Genomic DNA, 10,899 nt, shown 5'->3' with positions numbered 1-10,899 from the left:
ATGGTCATTTTAACAATATTAATTCTTTTACTCCATGAGCATGGGATGTATTTCATTTGTTTGTGTCATCCACAGTTTCTTTCATCAGTGTTTTATGGTTTTCCTCATAGGGATGTTTTACCACCTCGGTTAAATTTATTTATTAAGGTATTTTATATATATACACACACATACGCACGCGCATGCGCGCACACACACACACACAACATCTGCTACTTCATTTATTTTATTTGCAGGAGGAGTTGAAACAAATTTTAAGGGAGATTTTCATTTCCCCCCTAAACATGAATCATTCAAGTAAAACTAACTTAACTATAGAAATGTAGCAAAATAAGGGGAAAGCAGCACAACAACCCAAGAGGCAAAGTCTCAGGAGAAGAGGTGGGTGCAGTCTGCATATAACATAAGCATAAATGCACTGTGATTCACTGCCCAGGACCATCTCCCTTGAAGGCAAAAGCACAAGGACCCATTTTAAGAGGATGTTTTCCCTGCAAACATCTGAGAATGCTTCAACTTAAACACCTTAAAGTTAAAAAGACAAAAAAGAAAAAAAAAAACTAACTAAAGACCCCAAAAAACCCCATGAACCACCCAGCCATAACCACCTTCCTTAATTGATCATGAGTTTCTTTTCATTTTATAAAAGGATTAATAAAAATATTGAAAAAATTATTTTTTCATCTTACCTTTGTAAAGATAATAGAATTCAGAAGTTTCTTAGAAAATAGACCAGATACTGCCCTCCAGTTTCCACCCCATTGCTGGAAGGATCAGCAGGACTAGAAAGTTTGGGATACTGGAGCTGCTGGTGGAGAATGGGAAGTCCAGCCCAGAAGAAATCAGGAAATAGGGCTCAGGGGCATGTGGGGTGTGGTTAGGAGCAACTCCACGTGATACATGGCTGTGCAGAAAAGGGGAATACAAGGTGGTCAGAAAGGCCTTAAACTCCTCCTTGACATACAAAACTGGTTTTTACAAAGATCCAAGCAATTTAATCTCAAACTGAGGTGAACACTTCAAAGTTTATTCACATGCTTTGTTTTCTCTTTTAAGAATCAAAGTTTCCCAAATTAAATGCTTCTAATATTACTACATATGCCTAAAAAAAGAAAGAAAAGAAAAGAAAAGAAAGAAGGGCTTTTAAAATCAGGATGGGGAGAAGAGATTGAAAATCATCAAATTAGTCTTCTTAGCTCCAAATGAAATGAACTTCAGAACAAAACTGTTGGTTTCTAATAGGAAACAAAAATTCAAGCATTGCTCTCCTGCCCTAACCCCTACCCCCACCCTCACACATCAACGACAAATGAGAAAAACAGTTAAAGCCCAATGAGTTGTGTTCTGCTCAAAAGCTGGGCCTGACCCTTGGGTTCCACAGCCAGCCTCCTCTGTCCAGTGGGAGGCAGTGCCAGCGATGCCTTCCATGGTAGTACAATCTGCACAGCTGGTGAGGGGTGGGGTAGGATTTTCAGAATCTTCTTGAGGTTCCTCTGTTTAGCTCCTCACCAGCCATCTTCCCAGCGCCTCTCTCCCCTGGGCAAGGAATCCCGTCAAGAGTGGCCCCTACTCGGTTGTGGGCTGTAAATTGTTCTTCTCTTCTCAGTTCTATGTCTCACTCTCATCGTCTTCAATCTCCCCTTCCTCCCCACTGAACTTGTCACGGGCCAACTTGGGGCTGGTACTTCATTTCTGGAACATGAACAGGACCCGATCCTGAAGAAAGGCTCCTCCACCTGGCCCCAGCTCACCCACTTGTCACTGCCTTCACCTTCATGGTCATCATGCAAGTAATACTTCTTGCTTTTGGGAGCGTACTCTGGGTACCACTCCTCTTCTCGGTTTCTTTTTTGAAAATCGTTGCTGTTGTTATTGTTCCCAGAGTAGTTGCCTCTGCCCCAGCCTCTTCCTCTGGCTCGAAATGGAAAGGTTCCTCCAGTTCTGCCACCTCCTTTCACTTGGACCCACCAAGCCTTTGGTCCCCAGTCTTGATTTCTCAAAGCCTGTGGTGCTCTCCTCTCTTTCCTCTGTCTCTTCAGTGTAGTCTTCTGCTTTGTAGGAGTGAGATGACTGGGAAGAAGAGGATCTGGACCCGTCTCTCGCTCTCCGGTGCTTCTGCTTCTTTGATCCTTTATGAGTTTTCTCTGTTTTCTCAGTTGAGCTTTCCCTTGAGGGGCTAGAGTCTTAGGAATCCACTGATTCTCTTGATTTACCTCATTTAAGATCTCTCTCCTGGCTGAGCGCAGTGGGTCACGCCTGTAATCCCAGCAATTTGGGAGGCAGAGGTGGGTGGACCAATGAGGTCAGGAGATCGAGACCATCCTGGCCAACATGGTGAAACCCCATCTCTACTAAAAATACAAAAATTAGCTGGGGGTGGTGGCACATGCCTGTAATCCCAGCTACTTGGGAGGCTGAGGCACAAGAATCACTTGAATCTGTGAGGCAGAGGTTGCAGTGAGCCAAGATCATGCCACAGCATTCCAGCCTGGATGACAGAGCGTGACTCCGTCTAAAAAAAAAGAAAACAAAAATCTCTTACGACATTCAATATCAAGGCTGAGATTAACAGGATCATCTTTGTATTTTCCCTCAGCCTTGTAGACAGGTACTGGGGGAAATATCTATTCTTCTGTGTACCTCTGGCCTATTCTTGTTTTTGGCTGCCTCCTGCTCAGTTCCTCTCCTTAGGTATTTAGTAAAGCGTTCATGTAATGTCATTCCTGAGGACCCAAAGTGATGCTCTTTAACATGGTGAACAATGGTCACTATATGTTGGGCAAACAGTTCTGAGGGGCTACGCTGAGACTGAGCTGACTGTATGTGCTGGAAAGTGGAACTCCTGTTCCTTTTTGTTGCTATGGAGTAGATCTCGGCAAAGCTTGTGTTCCTGAGCCAATAAGCCACTGGGTTCTGCAAGGTCCTCATCAAAAGAGTCCATCTGGACACTGACCTGTGCCTCTCGAGTAATGGAAAAGGAAGACTTCCCTGTGGAAAAGTCTTTCACTTCCAGCTTGTCTTGGCTCTCAGAAGTCTTTCTTGGGGGAGGCGATGAGCTTTTCTCCTGCACAGCTTTGTAAGCAGTCACTCAGAAATTCTTCTCAGGTACAAAGACCCTGTGCCCACCTTCAGTTCTCTTGCCCCAATCCTCCTTTTTGGATCTTTCTGGGAAAGACTCCTCATCCATCTCCTCTGTTTGCCTCTGCTTTTCCTTCCCTGGAGGTGCATATACCAGGCCCTCCCATTTGCCTGACTTCTCCTCCTCCTGGTGTTTGTTTGCATCTATGACTTTAAACACATTTTGGGTTCATCATCAAACTCAGACTCCTTCCTTCCCTTAGCTTTGTCCTTACCTTCATCGTCCATCTCTTCCTTGTGGAAGTCAGCCATCTGCTTCTCAAAGTCATCTTGGTGCTTATACCTTTTGGGAGACTGACTGCCCCCAAAAGGCTTCTCAGAATCAGTTTTGGGAGCAAAAGAATCAGATTTCATTTTTCCATCAACCAAGCCTGTATCAGAGAAACTCCCTTTCTCTTTAATTTTTTCTTTGTCTGTATTTGTTTGTTTCTGTTCCTTATCTTTTCTATTCTGTCTTCTGCTTTTCTAGATACCTTTGTATAGGCTGCTCCTCCTGGAGCAGCACTCTCCTGCTTCTGAGATGAGACATATGTGGAGCCAATGGATGGTGAATTCTTACCCACAGGGCTCTTTTTGGATGGACTCAGGGACCCGAGAACTGTGGTCGAACTGACCTTGCTGTATCCCAGGCCGATACTCAGCACTGCTCAGCAGAGTTGAGCTCATCTGGGATGTGCTGGAAAGTGGAGGACTAGGTTTTGGCATGGGGTAGGAAGGAGTGACCGCTGCCTCACCACCACAGACTGGAGGGGGCTTTTGAAAGCTGGGCCTCACTCCCAAGGACTCAGCTCACAAACTGCTGAGGCCCCTGATGCAGAACCAGTGCCATAGGTGGCATCTGGCCATGGCTTCAAGCTCTCAGATGCTTTTGTATCTTGAGAGGTGCCTCCAGAGAATGTCTGCTCCTTGGCCTCATCTCCCTGGTTATCCCTGGCAGCCTGACATGGCCAGCTATCCTTGGAAGAGGACCTTTTTTCCCTTGCAGACTTGCACTTAGAAGATTCAACTTGGCTATGGTTGGAGGAAAGAACGGGAGGATGAGGAGTGCCTTGACTGGTCAGAAGACGACTTATCAGAGTTTCTAGAATGACTCCTGGACCTTGGTGAAGGGGACTATCTCGCTGGGGTCTGGAATCTTCAATGGCCTGTATGCTTGCCGGTAATTCTGCCAATTTGAGTGGTAGTTTCCATAGCCTCTTTGGTTATACTGGCCCCATGGATAAAAGCCTTTGTTGCACCCACGGAAATAATAGGGCCTTCTATAGCCTCTGTTGTGACCTCAGAAATCCCGATTCCAATATACTCTTGAGTGGTTTCTTTCTCTGTTATTAGCTGGAGAATATGGTCTGGAACCAGACCTAGCACTCAGCCTGCACTTCCTTGAACCAGAGACAGATCGGCTTAGGGACTGAGACTTCGAACATGAATGAGAACGAGATCTTGATATAGATCCTGAATGAGAAGAGCGAAATCTAGACTCGGATTTACTTGTTTTTGACGGCTCTGTAGAGAAGATCACTTTTCAATTACACCTTATTTGAACAATGATTCGACTTGCACTGGATCTCAGACACTACCCCAAAAGAACACTTGCAGCACCACTGGCTTCTTCAATTTATGAGTCAAGATACACTTCTGGGACTACCGCAGCGATCACAGCTGCAGCTCACAAGGGCACAACCAGCCAGAACCTTGCCCCCCGTATTTTATATTCTTATAGCTATTTTTATACTATTTTTATAGTAAATGTGATTGCCTCTTGATTCTCAGCTAGATTGTTATTGGTGTATAGGAATGCTACCGGTTTTTGGACATTGTTTTTGTATCTGGCAACTTTACTAAATTCGTTTATCAAACTAAGGGTTTTTGGTGGTGTTTTTAGGTTTTCCAAATTACACGGAGACAATTTGACTTTCTCTCTTCCCATATGGATGTCTTTTATTTCTTTCTCTTGCCTAATTACTCTGGCCAGTACTGCCAGTACTATGTTGAATAGGGTGGCATCCTTGACTTGTTCCAATTTTTATGGGAAAGGCTTTCAACTTTTCTTCATTCAGTATGATGTTGGCTGTGGGTTTGTTGTATGTGGCCTTTGTTATTTTGAGGTTTCTTCTATGACTAATTTGTTGAGGGTTTTTTGTATCATAAAGGGATACTGAATTTTGTGAAATGGTTTTTCTGCATCTATTGAGATGATTATGTGGTTTTTGTTTTTAATTCTGTTTATGTAATGTATCACATTTATTGATTTGTGTATGTTGAACCATCTTTGTATCCCTGGTATAAAACCTAGTTGATTGTGGTATATGTGTCATTGGATTTAATTTGCTAGTATTTTGTTGATTTTTGTGTCTATGTTATTCACGGATATTGGTCTGTAGTTTTCTTTGTTCTGTTGTGTGCTTGTCTGGTTTTCGTATCAGGGTTATGCTGGCCTTGTGGAATGAGTTAGAAAGAATTCCCGCCCCTCAGATTTTTGGAACAGTTTCAGAAGGATTGAGATTAATTCTTTGTATGTTTGATAGAATTTGGCTATGAATATATCTGGTCCTGGGCTTTTCTTAGTTGAGAGATTTTTTTTTGTTATGGATTTAATGTTTTTATGCATTATTGGACTGTTCAGGTCTTCTGTTGCTTCCTGGTTCAATCTTGGGAGGTTGCATGTTTCCAGGAATTTATCTGTTTCCTCTGTGTTTTCTAGTTGGTGAGTGTATAGTTGTTCATAATAGTCTCTGATGACCTTTTGTATTTCTGTGGTATCATTTATCATGTCTCCTTTCTCATTTCTGATTTTATTGGGTTTTCTCTCATTTTTTTCCTGGTTAGTATATTAAGTGGTTTTTTGATTTTGTTTATCTTTTCAAAAAACCAACTTTTTGTTTCACTGATCCTTTGTGTGTGTGTGTGTGTGTGTGTGTATATGTCTCTATTTAGTTTAGTTCTGCTCTGATTTTTCTTTTTGTCCTTCCACTAATATAGGATTTGGTTTGTTCTTATTTTCCAGTTCCTTGAGATGCATCAATAGGTTGTTTATTTGGAGTCTTTTTTTTTTTTTTTGGTGTAGGCATTTATTGCTACAAACTTCCCTCTTAGCACTGCTTTTGCTGTATCCTGTAGGTTTTGGCATATTGGGTTTTGATTTTTGTTTGTTTCAAGAATTCTTTTATTTACTCCTTAATTTCTTTCATTCAGTCATTCAGGAGCATGTTGTTTAATTTTCATGTATTTGTGTCATTTCCAGAGTTCTCCTTGCTATTGATATCTAGCTTTATTTCATTGTGGTCTGAGAAGATACTTGATATGATTTCAATTTTTTTGAAACTTGTTGAGACTTGTTTTGTGTTCTGACATATGGTCCAACCTGGAGAATGTGTCATGTGCTGATGAGAAAAATATATATTATAAAGCCACTGGATGAAATGTTCTGTAAATGATTTTTAGGTCCTTCTGGTCTAATGTGCAGTTTAAATTCAATATTTCTCTGTTAATTTTCTGTCTAGATGAACTGTCTTATGCTGAGAACGGGGTGTTGAAATCCCTATCTATTGTTGTATTGGAGTCTGTCTTTTCTTTTAATTCTAATAATATTTGCTTTATAAATCTGGGTGCTTCAGTTTTGGGTACATATGTTTAGAATTTTTATATCCTCTTACTGAATGGATCCTTTTATGGATCCATAATGAGATATTGGATCCTATAATGAGATATTGGATCCTATGAGATTCTTTGTCTCTTTTTACTGTTTTTGACTTAAAGTGTGTTTTATCTGATATAACTACTCTGCTTAAGTTTGGTTTCTGTTTGCATATAGTTTCTTTTTCCATGCCTTTACTTTCAGTCTGTATGTGTTTTTACAGATGAGATGAATTTCTTGTGGGCAGCCTATACTTGAGTCATTTAAAAAATTCCACTGAGCAAGTCTATATTTTTTTAAATGGAAAGTTTAATTTGTTTACATTTAGGGTTATTACTGATATATCAGGGCTTATTCCTGTTATTTTGTTACTTGATTTCTGGTAATTTTATATGTTATTTTTTCCCTTTATTTCTCTTATTATTTACTATTTTAGTTTGTTGGTATTCTACAGTGGTAACATTTGAGTATTTCCTCGTCCTTGTTTGCTTGCTCTATCTATGGCTTTTATATTTTTGAGTGTTTTCATGATGGTAGCTATTAATAATCTTTTGCTTCTGAGTATAGAACTTTCTTAAGCATTTATTGGAGGACTGGTCTAGAGGTGATGAACTTCCTCACTTTTGCTTGTCTGGGAAATACTATTTTTCCCTTATTTATGAAAGATAATTTTTCTGGACATAGTATCCTTGGCTAAGAGTGTTTTTCTTTTAGCACTTTGAATATATCATCCCATTTTCTCCTGGTCTGTAAAGTTTCTGCTGAGAAGTTAGCTGTTAGTCCGATAGGGTTTCCTTTATAGGTGATAAAATGTTTTCCTCTTGCTGATTTTAGAATTTGTACTGTCACTTTGACTTTAGACAGCTTGAATTGCAATAGGCCATGGTAAAGTACTTTTTGCATTGTATTTTCTGAGGATCATTGAGCCTCCTATATCTGGATGTCTAAATCTCTTCCTAGAATTATGAAGTTTTCATTTACTACTTTGTTAAGTAGGTTTTCTAAGCCTTTCAATTTCTCTTTACCCTCAGGGATACTAACAATTAATACATTCAGTTGCTTTATGTAGTTCCGAGTATCTCAAAGGCTTTGTTCATTTTTTGAAAAATATTTTTTCTTTATTTTTTGTCTGACCAGATTATTTCAAAATATTTGCCTTCAAGTTCTGAAATTCTCTATTCTGCTTGGCCAAGTCTATTTTTGCAGCTTTCGATTGTATTTTGTTCTTGCTTTGATGACTTTTTCAGTTCCAGAATGTCTGTTTTTTTAAAAAGATATTTATCTCTTTGATACATTTTTCACTTATTTCCTGTACTGATTTTTGAGCTGTTTGTATTGCTTTTCATATTTCTCTTGCATCACTGAACTTTTAAAAATAAATATTTTGAATTCTTTATCTGGCATTTTGAGCATTGCTTTTTGGTTAGGATCTATTGCTGGAGAATTATGACGTTCCTATGAGGGTGTCGTATTGCTTTTTCATGTTTCTTATGTCTTTACAGCATTTGCTTCTCTTTATTTTTTGAATTTTCCTTCATTGAGGGGGCTTTTTCCTGAATATGTGACTATGATGTTGCTTGGGTAGGACCCTTTGGCTTTGCTTTTGGGTCCATGGAGTAGGGAAGACTACTACAATTTCATTGGCTATAAATAGCGTCAGTGGTATCTGTGGTTTCCTTGGCGTGTTAGGGTGCGGTTATTGGTGGAGGCTGTGGTGAACTTGTGCTAGGGTCTGAAACGCCAGATTGGTCTGTCTTTAGGTTTCAGTGGGGCTAAGCATGTCTATCCTTGTGCTCTGTGGCAGTGTATTCTGACACTTGTGTTGGTGGTTCCAAGCAGGCTGATTCTTGGGCCTCTGGGTGCCTTTCTCAATGCTGGTTGTGGTAGTGGTGGACTGGGTGGGTGAGCAGGCTCTTGAGTTCCTGAGCAGTTGTGTGATGTGGGCAATGGTGGCAGCAGTAGTGGCGAGATGCTCTTCTGATTCCCAAGTGCTGTGCTTTTGTGTTGGCAGTTGTTGCAATGGGCCATGCGGGCTGGCTTCCAGGCCGCTAGGTGGTGCTTGTAGGTAGAAGCAAGTACCTGCAGGTGCTTGAGGTGGTAGTGATATGTTCTTTGTCCCCAGCCTCTGTCCCCTAGGATAAGTGCTTAGGAGCCCCAGGTGATGGACTGGGTTATGGAACCCCCAGGACCATGGATCCTGCACTCTGTCTCAGATGGTGGAGTGAAGCCAAGCAGAGCCAGACCAGGCAAACTTGTCCATAGGTTCCCCAATGATGAGTGCATGGACTAGCTGTGTTGAGGAGTTGGGGGTGGGGTGGGGTGGGGTGATCCTTAGGCCCTGGAGAAATGCCTGGGTGAGGGGCAACCACCACTACAGTGAGGTCTTACCATGTTGTGGGGGTGGCCAGTTCCAGCAGTCTCAGCAGCCCCACCCTTGGCCAGCAGCTGGGGGACTTTCGTCCTTTTCATGCCCCAGTGCTTGTGGGGATCCCTCCCCCATCCTGGCTGTTCAGTCAGACCTGGTAGTTCACGCCTAGCCCGGAACTCAGCCCTGGGCCATGGGGGCCCCCTGCCCAGTTCCATGTCCAAGCTTCTGCAGCAACTCTTGTCTGGCTCAGGACAAGTGGAAGAGTTGCCCACATCTAGCACCAGCAGCTGCAACCCACAGCACACTTGCTTCTCACTCTTGTTTGCAAAAGCCACCCCCACCCTCCTACTTTGGCCCCATGCCCCGGCTCTGGAAGCAGCAGCCTGAGTTTCCCCAATGCCCGGGACTGGTGCCACTGGTTCCCAGGACCGAGCATAGTCTGCTAAAAGCAAGGATCAAGAATGGTGTTTTATTGTAGCTCCTCAGGTCCCAGGTGTGTTCCCTCCTTGGAGTTCCTTCCCACAGTCTCCTGGCTGCTCCCAAGTCAGAATCAGGGCTTGGGAGAGTCAAAGTGTTTCTCCTACGGCCTGGATAGTACAATTCCCAAGTGAGAAGGTAAATTGCCGGAAGACACTCACTCACCTTCCGCTGTACTAAGTAATTCACTACCAGTTCGGGGCCAATCACAGCCACACAAGCTGCACATTTTCCTTCTCCTTCCTAGACTTTAGTGTTTCCTATCATTTTTTTTTCTGTCAAACTCCCATGTTCCACCTAGGATAATATATTTAAAATGGGAATGTTGGCCGGGCACGGTGGCTCCTGCCTGTAATCCCAGCACTTTAGGAGGCAGAGGTGGGTGGATCACAAGGTCCAGAGATCAAGACCATCCTGGCCAACATGGTGAAACCCCATTTCTACTAAAAAACCAAAAATTAGCTGGGCATGGTGGCAGGTGCCTGTAACCCCAGCTACTCAGGAGGCTGAGGAGGATCCCTTGAGCCCGGGAAGTGGAGGTCGCAGTGAGCTGAGGTTGCGCCACTGCATTCCAACCTGGTGACAGAGGAAGACTCCATCTCAAAAAAAAAAAAAAAAAAAGAAAAAAGAAGAAAAGAAGAAAAGACTGTCTACACACTTTTTTGGTACTTCTAAGTGGATGAGGCATGCTTAGAATGCCTCTAATCAGCCATCTTAAAAAACAAAACAAAACAAAACAAAAAAACACATGTTGTTGAGATAGCTTCTTATAGATTATCCTAAATGTAGGCAATATCCTCAAAATTGCAATAGATGAGAAAGAGGGTATATGTAGTGACCTGCATATAGCATTCCAAGCTTTGGTTATTGCTGTTTGCTCCTGATAGGGTTCAAAAGGGGCTACATTAGACAGGAAATTCAATTTTTCTCTTTCACATATCTGCATTTTAATTTGAAATTTATACCATGCTTTCTTTAGCTGGGTGAATGCGGATTGCCGTATTTCATCCAAACTAAGACATTGTCAGTTTTAAGGTACACTATTATTTTATTTACCACTATGAAGGAAAAAAACCTGCCAATTAAACGTTGACAATTATAAGACATATCACAATTTCGGAGACGTTACAAGGTTATAATTCCTGCAAGAAGTGGAAGTACAGTGTTGAAATGCAACATTTTAAGATTGCTGCCTCCCATGAAAGAGGAGGCTGTTATTTCTGGGATGAGATCAAGTTTTCCTTGAACTGTTTTTGCAGGTTATCTTCTCTACACTTGGCAT

General features: G+C 41.9%; 1 pseudogene; it reads right to left on the bottom strand.

Moving 5' to 3' along the window:
- Positions 1 to 1,566: 1,566 nt before the first annotated feature.
- Positions 1,567 to 10,899, bottom strand: part of LOC105525843 — a 125,304-nt pseudogene continuing 115,971 nt past the window's right edge.

Source organism: Colobus angolensis, unplaced genomic scaffold (assembly GCF_000951035.1).
Source record: "Colobus angolensis palliatus isolate OR3802 unplaced genomic scaffold, Cang.pa_1.0 Scaffold56, whole genome shotgun sequence".
Taxonomy (NCBI): Eukaryota; Metazoa; Chordata; class Mammalia; order Primates; family Cercopithecidae; genus Colobus; species Colobus angolensis.
The sequence above is the reverse complement of the archived record's forward strand: the minus strand, read 5'-3'. Positions and strand labels throughout refer to the sequence as shown.